The sequence below is a fragment of the Pleurodeles waltl genome, chromosome 1_1 (assembly GCF_031143425.1).
Source record: "Pleurodeles waltl isolate 20211129_DDA chromosome 1_1, aPleWal1.hap1.20221129, whole genome shotgun sequence".
In the NCBI taxonomy this organism is placed as follows: domain Eukaryota; kingdom Metazoa; phylum Chordata; class Amphibia; order Caudata; family Salamandridae; genus Pleurodeles; species Pleurodeles waltl.
In genome coordinates, this window is record NC_090436.1 from 820,256,357 (window position 1) to 820,274,738 (window position 18,382).

Genomic DNA, 18,382 nt, shown 5'->3' on the forward strand with positions numbered 1-18,382 from the left:
GGTAATAGTTTAGTCAATCATTGTCAAAATATGAATAGTATAAGCCTAAGGTAACTAGATTCATTGTTATGGAATCTTTGTTATGATTTCCTAAGTATTACAGGGTGGTACTGAATCACTATGTAGGATATGAGTGCAATCTCTGGATAGCGAATTTCTGCATACTGCAACAAGGGGGGAACGTGTAATGAAGACATCAAGGACTGTCGGCATCCGATCACCTAATAAATCAGTTGGGTAGTGATTGTTAGGTCCTGAGTGAATGAGGCCCCAAAATCACTTGTCAGAGTTCGATGAAAATGAAAGATTTGTGTGTGATAAAAGAGTATAAGGAGTTTAGGGATGCTCTCAAGTAATCGTGAAGGAGGACAATTTTAGATATCCCTCAGGGATGTATTATGTCAGCATACTAGTAAACTGCATGACATTTGCAGTCATCCTCAGATCTAGTTTTGATCAATGATTTAGCATGAAAGCCCCCAGATCAGATTTATTGAAAAACATTATCACACGTAGTGCACTGATCTAGTAATCACCATTTGCTTTACATCATTTGACATAAACTATTTATTTACATAAAATAATTTTTTACAATTATAAAAGTCACTGTCAGGACCTCAGCTCTGAACATATATTAGTGGATATGCAGTACAACCTGTAAGATTCCACTTCATGGATTTTAGGGAAGTGTTGGTAGATACCTTGTGCCTGAGTACCACCAAGTTACTTGGCTTAAGAAGCTTAAGAATGGACTTCATAAACATTTAAAGGAGAAGTTTGCACAAATAACAAGGCCCTTGAATATACTCTTGTGTCCTTTTTAAGATGGATTACTACTTGCATGAAAGACAAAAATATTAAAGGAAGCTGACATTTTAGCCGTAAAACCCAGTTTGCACCTGCAACTTCATAAAATTAATTTTTCATATTTATTTATGCAAAACACTCTGTGACATAACAAAGTTACACATCTAATATCTACAGAATAAGTACATACTACACAGCAAGACTATATTCCATCTAAAACCTTAATTTAGATGATCAGGGACGAGATAACAGAAACATTAAGCTATCCGATAAGTGTGGAAAAACAGTCATGACAAAATGTGAAATCCAGCAATGACACATGAGCTGAAACAAACCTCTTTTCTTCCTTGTTTTCAGCAATGTGCTTCCCTAACAAAAAGACTTAGGGGCATAGTTATACTCTGTTTGTGCCGGACTTGCGTCATTTTTTTTTAACGCAAATTCGGTACAAACTTAACTCCATATTTATACTTTGGCGTTGGATCCGTCCAGCGCCAAAGTTATGGAGTTTGCGTCATTTTTTGGACGTGAAAACCTACTTTGCACTAATGATATGCAAGGTAGGCGTTCCCGTGCAAAAAATGACTTTAAGGCATCTGCGCCTTATTTATCCTCCTGCGTCATTTTGACGCAGAGGAGGCGGCGGGCCTTAAAAAATGGTGCCCAGCCTGATGTGCGCCGTTTTTAACGCCTGGGTTTCGGGCCGGCGTTAAGGGACCTGTGGGTTAATTTCCATGGTTTCTGACCATGGAAGCAGTCCACAGGTGCCCTTCCTGCACCCAGGGACACCCCCTGCCACCCTCGCCCACCCCTGGAGGACACCCATGGATGGGGGGACCCATCCCAGGTAAGTACAGGTAAGTAGAGGTAAGTATAATTTTTTTTTAAGTGGCATAGGCGGACCTAACCTTGAGCCCCCCTAAATGCCACTGTGCCCAATGAAAATGCCCAGGGGACATAAGTCCCCTGGGCATGGACATTGGGCAGGGGGGCATGACTCCTGTCTTTGCTAAGACAGGAGTCATTTCAATGGGGGGGAGGGGTGCATCAAAAAATGGCGCAAGTCAGGTTAGAGCCAAGATTTTTTACTCTAACCTGACTTGTACCATTCATTGACACACAACCCCCATTTTTCCCTATGCCTGTGCTGCCCGGTTTGAGTCATTTATTTTGACGCAAACCATGCCGCAACGCCGGCTAACGTCATTCCATTAATAAGGCGCCTGGCTGGCGCGTTGGAATGGCGTTAGCCGGCGGTAAACTTTTTGACGCAAACCTGCGCTGGCACTGGTTTACATCAAAAAGTATAAATATGGGCCTAAGGGCTTATTTTAGAGTTTGGCGGATGGGGTTATTCTGTCAGAAACGTGACAGATATCCCATCTTCCGTATCATGATCCCATTATATCCTATAGAAATCGTAATAAGGCGGACGGGATGTCCGTCATGTTTCTGACGTAGTAACCCCATCCACCAAAAACTGTAAATCAGGCTCTAAATCCAGACGTGGGTAGTAAACAAAACACAAACAAAGCACAGAAAAGGGTGAAATGAGAAAGGAGGTGCACAAAGAAAGGGGGCAGTGCACAAAAGCACAAAAAAAACATAGATCTTGGGTATGACAATCAGACATACAGTCCTACAAAGTCCTACCAAATCACATCGTAGTGATACAGAGTATTCCTCGTTTGATGCACAAAATGTTCTGGAAAAGTCAGCCGGCTCAGCCCTGCAACAAAACACCAATAAGAGTTTTGTATTTGCAAGGGTTCATTTACCTCTCTCCGGAATAATGAGAAATTAAACTCTCTCTCGAGCATATGAGTTAGTCTCGTCACAAGACCATCAGAGTGACCTATCTCTATAGGTCCAGCTCAATACCATCATCAAAGTACAATATGTCAGAAGGTGTATTTGCTTTGAGATTAAACGCAGGTGTGAATCTAGTGAATGGTTGAAATTACAAGACCTGGGGGCAGATCTATAGAAAGCGGTGCTGCACTGAGTGCAGCGCCAATTTCCCTGCGCCCCTTAGCACCCCCCCCTACCGCCACCATGTTGACGCACCGTGGAGCAGGGTAAGAGGCAATAGCGTAATCTTTTATGACGCTATTGATGTACTCTACAGGAGTAGTGCAAAAATATTGGCGCTACTCCTGCAGAGCACATAGGGCCCCATTCTAAAGAATGGAAGGCCCTTTTTAATGCCTGCTATTGAGCAGGAATTAAAAGTGACATAAAAAATGGCGTACAGAAATCTCATAGATTTCCTTATGCCATTTTTCTGCCTCCCCTAACGGGGGAATGCCCCCTTTGCTTACATTATGCCTGGTGCAGGCATAATGTAGTGCAAAGGGTTACTGAGTGGCGCAGTGCATGAATTGCACCACCCTGTGAATAAGGCATGGGGATTTTGGCTCGTTGGGCCACATTAACGTAAAAAAACAATGACATTAATGTGGCACAAGGTAGCGCTTGGGCACTATAAATATGCTCCATAGTTTCCCATTAAGAAATAGCCAAAAAACCTTGACCAGTTCATAACCAAGACTTGGGATCCTTTTCCACCAGCACAACTATTTAAAAGCTTGTACAGATGTAAGACTGATTGGGAACTGAAAACACACATGAATAAAGAGAACTTAAAAACAGCATTGTGGTTGACAAAGGTGTACTGAAGAACTCCTCTGACAAGCAAATATAAATTACTGTCTTCGTATGGGAAAACAGGAGCCATAACTCCAGCAATCCAAATCTGACTGAGACACATGATGATGCAAAGTTGACAAATGGCAAGGCACACCAGTGAACAGGCTTTAAAATTCACACTGCAGACTCCAAGGGTTTCCAGGTACAAAGGAGAATCAGGGGAATGACCCAAAACAGAAGGTTGACATGTCGTCCATGGCTACCAGGCAAATGGAGGTTGTGCATGAAAGCATTTGCACCTTCTCCTTTCTAAGTTGCAGATGCTCTCTATGTAGAGAATAGGGGCGTTGTCAATCCAAGATGGTGGCAGGCACAGTGGGCATAGCATTATATAAATGCTGCACTTTCAGATGGACTTTGTTTTCCACCAGTTGTTGAGCTTCTTGGTTCCTCATTTAAGGTCACGCCGGTCTACCTTCCAGTTGCGTTTTATCCACACTACTGCAGTCAGGGTGTTGTAGCTGTTGCTGCTCACCTCTCGTTCTTGCTCACTCAGCTCCTTTTCATTCTGCAATCTCTGGATTCACCCTGTTGGCAAAGCTATCCCATAGCCTTCAGATGGTGAGTGGAATTACAAATGCTTGTATGTAATTTAACCTCATTGCTCCTACTTGTAAAGTATATTTTAAGTCTGTTTGTGTCATATCTCTACTTACAAGTAATAAGGGTCTCTGTACAGATTGCAAACCAGTATTTCTCGCTTCCCATTCTGTTCCTCACTATTTCCCCATAGCGTGATACTAAAGGGCTTGGGATTACAATGTAACTACCCAAAGTTTAAGCTTCGGGCACTCCTGGTTTTATCTATTTGGATTACAATCCTATCTATGATCGAGGCAAAAAATACCAGATCCATTAGAATTGCATTCGTTTTTACCCAAAGAGGAAGTTACCCGTCTTTCCTCATAATTATGTTTTCTACAGTAACAAAAAAGGGCATCCTGGGAACCTCTGAGGTCTTCCAAGTCTTATTCAGTGTTGATGCATGCATGATGTAAATATGTGGATCAAGCCTCTCCTGTTTTCATTCATGCTGAGTCCATGATAGCTGAATTTTATTTATGGAGTACGATGTTGAAATATTACAAGGCCAGAAAATCCAATCCCACCGTTATTTGCAGATTTCCATACACGATATTGGTATATTGCTGGCTTTCCTAAGAGGCCAATGCTCACATTGAAAATTTCTTATATAAATCACATACACATATACCAGATATTTCTTTGTGCCAGAAAGCAGCAAATTCATAAAGTCCTTCACAGTTCTTGGAAACAGATACACTTTTCGGACATTCATTCTTCCCCAAAATTCTGGACCTAAAACGTATTGACTCTCACGTTTTCTGATCTTCCATTTATTATCACTTCTGTCTTATCATCCTATGTCTGGAAGGCCTTCACTGATGGCAGGCTCTATCTCTTCCCACTTCTATTCCTCTATCAGCCACTGCATAGGCGTGAGTGCTACACTTGATTTTCAGTATGTGGTGATTAAGTGCTAGCAATAGTGCTGTATCCAAAAATGTTTATTTGCTATGCTTTGTAGCCTCAACAGGAACATTTTAAGGTGTAATAGACCAGTTTTACCAGTCACAAATGTCAAGCCATTAGTTCAATATTCAATGATCTTCCATGCCCAAGCTATATGAAAAACAACTTACCTCCTCTTCCTGGCACACAGGGCATGCATAGCCAGCCCTTTGGAGCATTTTGTCCAATTTCCAGGAGGAGGTGTCAGGGTCAAATATATTCGATTTACATAATTATATTGTATAAGTTTGAAGTGGGCATGTCACAAAACTTTAAACATAAATGCTAAGACTGCCTCCCATCCCCTGCCACTTCGCCCACTATGCATATAAAGATCCCCATCTGTTTCTTAGACCTCCAAGGTCCCTTTATGTCTGGGTCAGTAAGATACAATATGATAACATTACGCGCCTCTCACTATACCCTACTAATAATGGCATCTGCAGAACCCCATATACCATGAATTTTGTTGCACCACATCCTCACATATGCTGGATTAGTTTATTCGTTGGTTTAAATTGCAAGAATTCGGCTTTAATGGTTTCATTCTCTTCTACCATTTCAGCAAACGTTTTAAGTTTACCAATGTTTTTTAGCTCACCACTTTTCTCTGTCCCTGCTGTCAGCCACTGGGTCACAGTACATAGCTGTTTGGTTGTTGCTCTATCTAAAAGACTAGCAGTATTAGATCTGTGGCTTGCATTACTGCTGTTCCTGTCTTTATGAAACACTGGCACAAATAGCTTTAGCTACCTGTAGCAGCTTGGGGCTGTTTCTTCGATATTCTCTACCTTTCCATATGTGTGCAACCAGGATACCTCCTCCCATTCTTCATCATTATTTTGTATGTAAGACATTCAGCCACTGGTTGGCGCTGTACTGGCAGGTGACATACAGCTCAAAATGCGATACTGCCAGTTCTCATTCTCCCAGTGGCATTACGAGGGTCTGCCTTGCAACACTACACCACTTTGGGTGGAGATTTCAGTTCCTGAAAAAGCACTGCCAGGAGGAACATGGAAATTGTTGTGAAATAGAGTAATTACAGCAGTTACACCATTTTCAATGGCATCACCTGTCCCATAACGGACAAAAGTGAGATTTCCCAGATGGCCTTGTTGACTTTTAGTGCCACCGTGCTCGCCCTCCTGTTTCCCGTCATTATATTCCTCATACACTTCCACTCTCTCCGCGGCTCCTCCATTTTCCTTAGAAGGCCACACATACAAGACTTTTTCAAATTCACTTTTGCTGCTACGCCCGAATCACTAATCTTACTCCTATGTTCACATCCTTTAAACATATCAGTATGTCATCAGCGTTCAAAGATATGACGTGTTATCTCTGGGACCATCAGTCCTCAGCTGTTTCCCACTTCTGAGTATGTTCTCCAGTGGCACCAATGCTGCAGTACTTGGAAAACGCAACATCCTTGTCTAGTATCTCACCCTGTGGAGGCAACAAACCAACACTACTGTGCGGGTCACACTCAAGCAGTGGGGCCCATGTATAATAATGAGGCCCATTCTATTGTATCTTCGCCATACCTATCTGCTCCAATACAGCTAGTAGGTACAACTATCCTAGCATATCGAATGCCTTTTCCAAATCTATGGCTATTTCTGCTGGTGTTGCAGTCAGACATTTGTGATTCCTCAGTACGTGTTTGCTAGAGTTGAGAAAGTTCTGTGTCAAGGTATGAAACCCGTTTTTGTCAGGGTGTACTAATTCAGGAATTTTATAGTACATGTTTAACATGGATAACAGCCTATATGATGTCTTGTGCATGGAATCCCATTCTGAGAAGCAAAACTGGTGTAAAATCTTTGCAAGATTTTAGTAAGATGAATGCGCTTTCATCATCATGGAAACCAAATGCCATGGGAAAGGCATTATTATTGTTCACTTTAATAAGTATTCTCTTACCTATATATCAATCGTCCTCAAATAAGTTCCATTTGAGTGACGTACAGTATTTTTGCAAACACATTAAACAGGCACTTTGTTAGAACCTGATCTCATATAACTGTTTGGAAGGAGATAGTGATTATAGTCATATTTTTTTTTACCCAATATGAATAACAAAGATAACAGTTTTTGTTTGTAAGAATGAGTTTAATTCCATATAACGGCATGTTTTTATACAATTTAACCAAGAGCAAGAATACTGGAAACTTTGTAATAATACTGACAAGGCACGTAGTTAAGCCAGGTGGTTATGGGGCTTCACTAATTTAATACCTGAGAGAATTTCTGGCTCATTTACTTGTCTTGCTGTTACCTGATGCCTCATATATACATTCAGATGGGGACAATTCCAGGGATCCCATACCATAGATGAAAACACATGGAATGAATTGTAATCAACCTGCAGAGCAGTATGCACATATACCTTAATAGAATACCAACATGAATTCAACACTATGACACTGCACAGGATAAAGATATAGAAAATCCGTAATGCTTAGCTTGCTGCCCGAACCACACTGGCAATCGACCCAGTACCCAGGTTGAATAACAATTCAGTGTACACTCTTTCAAAAAGGGCACAAGACTGCTACTGATGGGATGTTCTATTGCAAGTTTGTAGAGCTGTTAGCCAGCTTTGGCTTTTGTTGGGCACAGTTTTCAGTGTGGGATGGTATGGGTGTGATCGTTACAACTATGAGTGACAGCGTGTAGTGCAGATACGTTTGTTGGCATATTGTGCTTCATTGTCTCAGCCGCATTGATAATGGCAACAATAAGTTCATGTGAGGTAAATACAGTGGATGTCTTGAAAAAAATGATCAAGGACATTGGTAAACATTGACTGAGGCATGCTTCCTATAGGGAATTGCCCATTGTTTATCCTAATTTTGAAGATGCGCTTAGACTATGCATCACTTGAGTGGTTTGGGTGTGTATTTGTTTGGGCTGTGCACCACATTATATGGTTTGCCCAGGCCTTTGTCTTGTAAGCCATGTGCCACTTTGAGGATGATTATTAGTCATGCACATATGCATCACTTGAGTGGTTTGGGTGTGTATTTGTTTGGGCTGTGCACCACATTATATGGTTTGCCCAGGCCTTTGTCTTGTAAGCCATGTGCCACTTTGAGGATGATTATTAGTCATGCACCACTTTGATTGGTGTGCATTCTATGTGCCACATCTCAGGGTTTGAAAGATTTCTTTGTGCTATATATCTCAGACATTTTGTGCATTTTCCTGGATAGAATTGAGGATTCATACAGGGAACTAAGTTGGTGTTGGCTACTTTTATAGTAAGGGGGACCAACGGGCTTGATAGTTTCTGTATGTGTTTTGTTTTATATGGTTGTGTACTTTTGTGTACCACGTGCCTGAATGCAGGCATTTTTTATTTGAGGCACTATGTTGGGGTATGGGTGTGTTTTGTGATTGTGTCTAGATCTTTGGATAGATTTGTTCCTGAAGGAGTGCTTGGTGTATTTGTTATCTTGTTTAGGTACGTTCTTGTTTGTGTATGCCTGGTTGCCCATATTTTGCTAAGTAGGAATGGGGAAGTGTTGTGACCTTAGAAGTGCTCTGGTTTCTCTGACTTCTCTATATCCCTACGTTTATTTCTGTCTGCCCTGAAATGTTTAATTCAGCAAGTGATCTTTAGTGAGGTTTTTCTGAGAGCCACCATGGATTCTCAGTTACATCAGAGGCCCGAATAGAGGAGATACCAACGCTGTTCATGTGGCCTTCTTTGTATATATGAAGATTAACTGAAGATTAACTGGAATCATTACCTGAACACCACCAATACCTGTCAAGTCATCAATGACAGACTGCAACCTTCGATGCAACAGGCCCTTACTGGATGAAGTGTGTCACAGACTGCTAAGATCAGTTCGGAAAATGGTGTACGGCAGACAAGACATGGGAAGTGAGACTGGCGAAGATGAAGCAGAAGCTGGGACTCTGGAGCCTCCGGAAGCTGATGATCGGAGGGAAGTCTTTGGAACTGTATTACAAGACCCAGTACATCACCCAAGTGTGGCCAGTGCAGCCTGGAATGGCCAAGGCATCACAACAATGATGTTCTACTTCATCAGGAATTCCAAGATGGACAGACTGAAGAGTAAGGTCTTGTTCAAGACCCATGACAAAGAAAGCAAACGAGTTCCGGACATTGCCACCATCTTGAGGGCAATCTTCATGTGCCACTGCATGAGGGATACCGAGAGGACCGCTTCTTCATGCTGCCAACGTGGAGGTGCCTCGGATGTGCAGAGTGGGCAAGTGCTGACCCTTACAACTGGGATACCCTGTGGTTGTACAAGAAAGTGGAAACATTTGTTAAGAACATGATCTGGTGACTACTGCCCCAAACCAGTTGACTCTGAGGATCACAAGATCCATGCGGGGGAAGTCAGCCAACCGATCAGCACCCTCCCTTCTGCCACAGGGGACCATGTGTGGGAGAACGTCACCTCCAAGCACCTGACCAACCACCACAAAGACATTGTCTGTGTGGCCATCTAATGAGGTCTGCCAGTGTGAGCCTTCATGCACACAAGAGGGCTCAACCGATACAAGTCCTGCCCGGAAGGATGCACCACAGATGAGCCATCCTACTATCTGTTCTGGGAATGCACCTACACCCAAGACCTGCTGAAGACCCTAACCATGGAGATTGGACGCTGATACCAACATTGTGCATCACAGCGGACTCAGTAATATATGGATTGTTCCCAGGGACGCACAAACTCGGAGACCTCCAGGACTGCTGGAGGCTCCTGTACTATTTTAAAGATGTTCTTCTGTTTTCCAGAAACTGCTTGGTGGCAGGGAAGAAGGAGACATTGACCCTGGCCTGCCAGAAGTTGATCCACAGCCTTCTGCGTGACTATGCAACACTGGACGGATCAGATGATGATAGTGACAACAATGTCCGAAGACCCAAAGATGTCCCTCTGCACTCTTACACAGAGGGCGCACTAGAGAGACTATTAACCTGTTGTTTCTTTTTCTCTTCACTCCAGGACCCAGAAGGGGTGGGATGTAATGTATTGTTTTTTGACTAACTAGACCTTTTTCCTCAATAGTAATAAAGCATTTTCTCCTTATCTATGCATTAGACGTGGCCAATGAATCTTTGCAACTAGCTGAAGGTAGGACTAGTTAGGTTCCACAATTTCAACAACAAATCAAAAGTACAGTATGGCCCATGTGGCCATATAAAGAAACTCCAGGCAGGGAAAGTTCAAGGATTTATCACAAGCTAATGCTTAGAGTAATATAAATGAGTCACAAGAAAAAAACATAAAGATACAGAATCTCTATTGGTTAGCCAAAATGGTGGAATAGATTTAAACGAGACAACATTAACAGGACAAAACATTCAAGAATAATCCTGTAAAATATCAGTAATACAATTTGAGGTTTGTATAGCAATGGTTGCATCAGGGCCAATCTAAATTGCCTAATTTAATCAAGTTTGGACAAGGGAAATTCCTATCAAACGTGATACAGAAATACCTGTGTTGGAGTTACAACACTTGTAAGCAAAAAGCACATATGGAACATCAAGAATTTGGAAAAAAATCATATGGGGCAAAAGGCAGATTGCCAGCATGGGCAATAGGTAAGTAAAAAGGGAAAGCAGCAGCATGTCAGAGGCTCGATCAAGAGTCTTCCTTGATGGATCAGGATAAAACCCTAAACTAAATACAGCATTTGAATGATTACAAATACTGAGAAGTTGGTACCTCTCAGAGCCCAATAGGGTCAGTTCTTCACAACAATGACAAAGGTTCAAAAGAGTCATAGAGAAACAACCAGAGTGACTGATCCAGGGGGAAATTAAGTGGAACTGTCCAAAGGGAAAATTGAAAGAGTTCCTTTTGAGAGTTTAAGGGGAAGTATGAGATGAAACAAAACAGGATCAAGACCATCTCCGAGAAGAGCAAATGCTCCTCTCCTAAGGGGAAATCAGATGGGAGGTAAATCGGGAAGGCAGGAGTGTGGCTCTGAGGAACTGCTGCAAAAATGATGAAAACTCCATGTTAAAATGGAAAGGTACCCTCCCTCCGTCTGGAGGGGACGACATATTATAGTCCATGGCACACAGTGATTCGTCAGTCCATCACACCACAAAATTCAAACGTTTTGAATTGTCCAATGACCATCAAGCATATGACTGAAATTTAAAACCTATAGCAAAGTTCTCAGGTCCAGCTCGGGAAAAGGCATGTTCATGAGGTCATCCATGTTGATTGAAACAAGGTTAATCTGACAATCTAAACTAGGTGTAAGACAATAGGACATTCCATTACCAAACTAGCATCTCATGGGAACGTAAACTAGAAGGGAAAAAGGTCACAGCAACAAGGATGAACAAACATGTTTAAGCATTTCAGAAAACAGGGCCTTGCAGGCCTCAGTAAGGCTTAGGAATGATTAACGTTGCTCAGATATTTTCAACAAAGTACATAAAACATGCCTATTCAAAAATCAAGATTATTATTATGGTCAGTTCATGATATTATAAGTGTTTTAAAATGGAAGACTGTATTGATACAGTCTAATAGGTGTCATGCAGAACTGAGAATGTTACTTTTAAAACATTCCTCTTCAGAAAACTATTATCGTTTTAATAAAACCTAGTAGTTAACAACACAAATAAATGATTAAAATCAGAACAAGTGATTCCATTTGTATTTTTAGGCATGTACCACATCAGTCAAATTAGGTCTACTCTCAGTGATGTACACATTGATATAATTGTCAGTGCACCAATTTATAACTTGCTAGCACTGACAGAACAAAATGCAAACTCTGTCACTTTCAGATGATTATTGTGACATAAAATGAGTTAATAACATTTCTGCTACTTCAACAGGTAAAAGGTCAAAGGGATAGCTTGTACACATGTTGTCAACATGCCTACAACTTACAATAAAAGAGGTATTTGTGAAAGGTGACAATTGTCTGTATCTGAACTAAACAACAATACCTGACAAAGGAAATAAATGCTGTCACCTCCAAATGTCAGTTGGAACACAGCATCAGACAATTCCAATCTGAAACATGGTGGAGTACTGCCAAAAACAGTAAAAACAGAGCTTTTGTTCTGGCTGAGACATTTTAACTCATGTCCAGGGCCCACATCCTCAAAGGGGCCCCCTGGTAAGGTGATATTTCTGTCTATAGCTCACTCCTATTTTTCTATATGAACATCCCTCCCTTTATTTGCCTACTTCTACCACTTAACTCTGTGACTCTGATTACCAAGTGCTAGTATAATGATTTTTGGGGCTCCTTGAAAAACATATTTTGGCTGTGTCAGAAAGTTTAACTTATAATTCAATATCATCTGGGCTTAAATTAGCAGAAAATGGGTAATAAAATTCAAAATTTCTCTCTGAGAAAACGGGGCTGACTGCAGAGGCCCCCTAACTTTTCTGCCCCCATGTTTCACTTTTTGTTGGTGTTTTCCTGACTTTGATTGTGCCCTGGGTACTGCTAACAAGTCCCAGGGCCTGTGTTCTGTATAAAATAAGTATGCAAATTAGGCTAATTATAATTCTATGTCAACCTCCCTACAAGTCCCTAGTATATGGTAGGGCATGTAGGTTTAGGGATCCTGGCATAGAGAGTGCACCCATAGGTACACTGCTGGGGTGCCCAGGGTCATTTTAAAGGCAGGCATGCCTTGCTGGCTGCTTTTAAATTAAAGTTGTATGCAAATTCGACTTGGGAATTAAAGGTACTTCCAAAGTCTTAAACTACCTTATTTTGTACACATAGGTCCCCCCTAAGGTGTGTCCTATGCCACTAGGACTGGGTGCCATGCAACTATAAGCAGTGACCTTGTAAAATAGTTCTATAAGCCCTGGTAAGGTCAACAGTCAAATTAGTTTTTCCCTCATTGTAGTGAATGGCCTCCATAGGCTAGAATGGGGAGACTTTTTACATTTATAAAGTCACTTTAAGTTTCAGATGGCTCACGTTTGGTATCAAATTAATTGTTATAATAAATCCAACAACTTACAATTGTCGGATTTAATATAACTTGTTCAGGTAACAGGTTTTAAACTCTACCTAAAAAGTTGCCAACTTCAGCCCTGTAGTGCTCTTCTCTGATTGACCAGCCTCTGGCCACCAGGCTGCCTTGATGAGGTGTTAAGTGGCCTGGACTGAACACAAAGAGAGGTGCCTGGGGGGGGGGGGGGAAATCCCCTCAGCAGATGGAGAAGCAGGAAGGGGAAGGGCTGCTAAACTGGTCTTCAAAGGCAGTGAAGGACATTTGGAGCAACCCAGCACCTCCTTCACATCCTGCAAACCCAGACAATTAGGTACCCCCCTGATTAGATTAGGAGAGGGCAGGAGAGGGGTGTGTTTAAGATTTTTAGCCACACCAGTGGGTGGGCTCAGCCACATGTAACCTCCAAAAATCAGTTTCACCCATGATGGATTTTTGAAGAATATTGCTCCCTGGGATTGATTTGTGCCCCACTTCCCAGGAAGTGGCCATCACAGGGGGAAAGACCCTGCATCTGATTGGAGAACCAGAACCCCCCTGTTTTTTACCCAGGAGCAAGGATAAAACTGGCAGAGCTGCACCCACACTTCAGATCCCTACCAGATCTCTACAAGGAAGAACATCAGAAGAAGAAGGAGTGCCCTGCTGGACCCCTTACCTGTACCTGGACACTGCAATCTAAAGGTTTGCACCAGCTGCACACTGGGGCTTCAACACTAAAAGTACTTTGCCTGTCTTCTACTGCTTCGAGAAGGGACTCCCTTCGCTACAGGTACAAAGGAGCTACCCAGAGTCCCCTGCATCAAGTCCTGCAAGCAGAGCCCAACTGACCAGCGTCCAGTGGCCATTTGCGGATTCTGACCAGGTGCATTCTGGGAATAGTAGTTTCCACTCCCAAGGAGCAACTCAGAGCTTCTGGAACCTTGGATCAAGTTGAGGACACTTCAAGGACCCAAAAAGGACCTCTGGAAGAAGATCCAGAAGTTTAGAAATGTTTGAAGCAACTCTATAAGTTGAAGAGGTGCATTGTGGGAGTTGTAGTCCCAAACCCCAAGAGGCAAACCAGAGCCTCAAAACTCTTGACTGGTGCTGTGGACCACTTTTCTGAATCAAGAAACACTTCTGAAATTAAGTGTGACAGTGTTACCTCGTGGGTGGCCTGAACTCTGGACCTTTTTTTAAGGTCCCTGCTTATAGTTACATGGCACCCAGCCCTAGGGGCACATAGGGCACACCTTAGGGGTGACATATGTAAAAATAAGGTAGTTTTGGTACTTTTAGTTCCAAAGTCGAATTTGCATATAACATTAATTTAAAAGCAGCCAGCAAGGCAGGCCTGCCTTTAAAATGACCCGGCACACCTCAGCAGTGCACCTATGGGTGTACTATCTATGCTAGGGTCCCTAAATCTACATGCCTTACCATATACTAGGGACTTACAGGTAGGCTGACATAGAATTATAATTAGCCTAATTTGCATATGTATTTTATACAGAGCACAAGCCCTGGGACTGGTTAGCAGTACCCAGGGCATCATCAGAGTTAGGAAAACACCAGCATACAATTTTAATTGTTTTGGTGTCATTTTGAAGATAAAAATATAATCTATTTTCATAAATCGGTATTGGATTTGTATTGTGTTTTGTGTTTTACTTATTTACTGTTTTGTGATTTTTAAATGCTTTACACATTTGTCTCCTAAGTTAAGCCTTGTCGCTCATTGCCAAGCTACCAAGGGTTTAGCTGGGTTTAATTTATTGAGACCTAACTGGACCTAAGCAGAGGTTAGTGGCCTATTGCTAAATTTAGGTACTTACCTGCCCTTAGTAATAATCCATTTTCCAATATTCTCCTAACGGAGTTCCACAAATTATATTTTGCCCAGGGCCTGAAAAATCCTAAACATTATGCTGTGTTTAGCACCCCACACAACATAATTACCCTAATCATTAACAATTAACATATCAAATTCCCAACTTTAGATTTCAGAAACTTGGTTCAGGAAAGCGCAGTGAATGTACCACTTTATTTAAAAAAGAATATATTCAAATATGTGTCAAAAGAATCAAAACGAGTTTTAAACTTGACATGTTAAAACCCCCTGCTGTTAGAAACGTTCAGTTTAACTAACGTAAATAGTGTTTTGAATGGAAGTTCCTTCAGAAATGCACTGGCATCTTAAAGAATGGAAAAATTAACAGGCTGCTTTGGGGCCGACATGCATATCTGCAAGAACCTACTTTTCTTTACAGTTCTTCAGAGCCGGTGCAAATCTTATGTTTCTCCTTCTAGACATTTCCTTTTGTCCTTGCATGAAAGATGTCTTACATGATTGCAATATATTTCGGTTTGGAAATTGTTCCTGGTATAAATCAATACGACACTCACTTTTATACACAGAGCAGGCCAAAGACGAGGCACTGCTCCATGTTTTCAAGCGATGAATTGTACACTACAATGTATGTCATGGCGTCTCCACCGTGACAAGCAAATGCATCACAAACATAGCATGTATTCATACCGAGTTACACAAAAACACCAGCAAAATCAAACAAAGCCTTGCAAATGTGATGTAAATATTCCAGCGGCGTCTCTCGCTGGGCAGATTTGAGCCTAAATGGATCCACACTTCAAGTGCAACTGGTCCACTGACCCGCGACGGCCCAGCGAACATGTTTAGCATAGTCCATCATTATCTCTCACTACAGCCAGACCATAAGCACACAGCCAGGTGAGCCAGCATGCTCTCTCTGCCTAAGAGAAAGAAGCAAGGCGGGAATACAAAAACCGATAGCGAAAAGGCTTTCTATATAGTAACATCTAAATATACCTGAGACTATCTAATTACATCTACTCTGGTGCTTCAGTTGAGCTGGTTTAATGCGTAAAAAATATCAAATTAAGGCCCGTAGTTATACTTTTTTAGCACCACATTTGCGCCGCTTTTTAACGCAATAGCGCCACAAACGTAAAATTTACAATTGTATTTTGTAGGTTTGCGACACTTTTGCGTAAAAAAATAACACAAATGCGGTGCTAAAAAAGTATAAATATGGGACTAAGGGGGTCATTCTGACCCCTGCGGGTGGCGGGAGCCGCCCGCCTGGAGGGAGCCGCCATATGGCCGCTCCGCGGTCGAAAGACCGCGGAGGCCATTCTGGCTTTCCCGCTGGGCTGGCGGGCGACCGCCAGAAGGCCGCCCGCCAGCCCAGCGGGAAACCCCTCCCCACGAGGAAGCCGGCTCCGAATGGAGCCGGCGGAGTAGGTATGTGCGACGGGTGCAGTGGCACCCGTCGCGTATTTCAGTGTCTGCAAAGCAGACACTGAAATACAAAGTGGGGCCCTCTTACGGGGGCCCCTGCAGTGCCCATGCCATTGGCATGGGCACTGCAGGGGCCCCCAGGGGCCCCACAACACCCCATACCGCCATCCTGTCGCCCGCCAGGAACAGGATGGCGGTATGGGGTGTCAGAATCCCCATGGCGGCGAAGCAAGCTGCGCCGCCATGGAGGATTCTGCAGGACAGCGGAAAACCGGCGGGAGACCGCCGGTTTTCCTGTTCTGACCGCGGCTGAACCGCTGCGGTCAGAATCTCCTGAGGAGCACCGCCAGCCTGTTGGCGGTGCTCCCGCATCCCTGGCCCCGGCGGTCCTTGACCGCCGGGGTCGGAATGACCCCCTAAATCTTCATTGGTAGTGTTTTCTTCAGATTGGCAGAACAGTAGTCCTATTTATGTTTCCACAGTGTATTTATTCATTTAATATTCACCAGTCACATCTGGATATCTAGGGGCAGATTTATGGAAAGTGGCGCTGCTCCGAGTGCAGCACCACTTTCCCTGAGCCCCTCAGCACCCTCCCTACTGCCACCATGTGTGCGCTGTATTTAAAATACGGCGCACCATGGTGAAGGGTAGGGTGCAATAGCGTCATCTTTCATGACGCTATTGATGTACTCTGCAGGAGTAGCACCAAACTTTGGCGCTACTCCTGCCGAGTACATAGGGCCCCATTATAAAGAATGGAAGGCCCCTTTAAACGCCTGCTCCTGAGCAGGCGTTAAAAGTGCCATAAAACATGGCGTAAGGAAATCCTATATATTTCCTTACGCCATTTCCTGGCTCACCTAACGGAGGAACACCCCTTTGCATTCATTATGCCTGGCACAGGCATAATGTAGCGCAAAGGGTTACAGAGTGGCGCAATGTATGCAATGCGCCACACTGTAAATTCGGCGCAGAGATTTCGGCCATGTTGGGTCACATTAACGTCAAAATAAATGACGTTAATGTGGCGCAAGGTGGCGCTGGGGGCCTATAAATATGCCCCTAAGTACATTAAGTGGAATGGAGTTCTGTTCAAGTGTGATATGTTGCAGTGATCCTCACTTTCTTCTATAAGTGAAACTGATTGCTTTCAAAGAGGGGCCTGTCGGTAGAAAGTTCCACTGAATGAGACCTGGGATGGTTATTATCTGCCTCCCGTGGTGGTGCTCTAGAACCGAGAAGGAGTCAGCTTCTTTCTTTGGCAATGAGATGAAAGATTCGATATTGCATCATGTGGGTTGTTCTTTAGATTTTGAGCAATACTCCAGTGTACTAAAATTTAGTTTTGTTTCTTGAGATTAGGAACGTTTCTCAACGTTGGGGTTTCATGATGCAAGCGTAGAGGATCTAAGGATAATGTATTTTGCAGCAAATGATGAATGCACCATTGTAAAGCTTCATCCAGAATAGCTGAGCTAGGAATGTTCCTCTAGCATAAGCAAAGAGAATTTGGGCCTCAAAGCACAGTGACAGTATTTGTGCTAATAAAAAATGTACGACTTGTGCTCCACTGGGAACCTTGCTGGGGTGACATTATATTGTTGTATGCTGATGATGTGCTGTTGTACCTGTCTGACCCTTGTTATTTTGTTCCCTGAATCTTGTAAAAAGTAAGATCTTTGGTGATACACTGGAGAGTGTGTCAATTGTCACAAATCAGTAGTTTTCCTGCTCACACCTAGGATCTCCCTCAGAACTGGGATGTTCCAGTGGAATACAGAAGGCTTCTGATACCTGGGAATTTATGTCACCCAATTCATCCGGGACAATCTGAGGCAGATTCTTGATGCCTATACCATTGAGGTGAAATATTATAAGGAACTCTCCTATTGCTCATGGGGCAAGCGGCCATGTTTAAAAAGACTACATTGCATAAGTTCTTACGTGTGTTACATAATATTTAAATTTCAATGTATTTTATTTCACGATTTGGAACACCAAAGAGGTCCACATCTAAACAGACTATCTTTAAATACAATGCTTAATATACATTAAATTGATAAAAAAAATATAAA

At 42.7% G+C, this 18,382-nt stretch overlaps 1 protein-coding gene across 1 annotated transcript in view; it reads right to left on the reverse strand.

Annotated features, from left to right (window-relative positions):
* DOCK8 (dedicator of cytokinesis 8) overlaps nucleotides 1-18,382 on the reverse strand; it is a 709,540-nt gene that overhangs the window by 592,876 nt on the left and 98,282 nt on the right. The window lies entirely within an intron of this gene.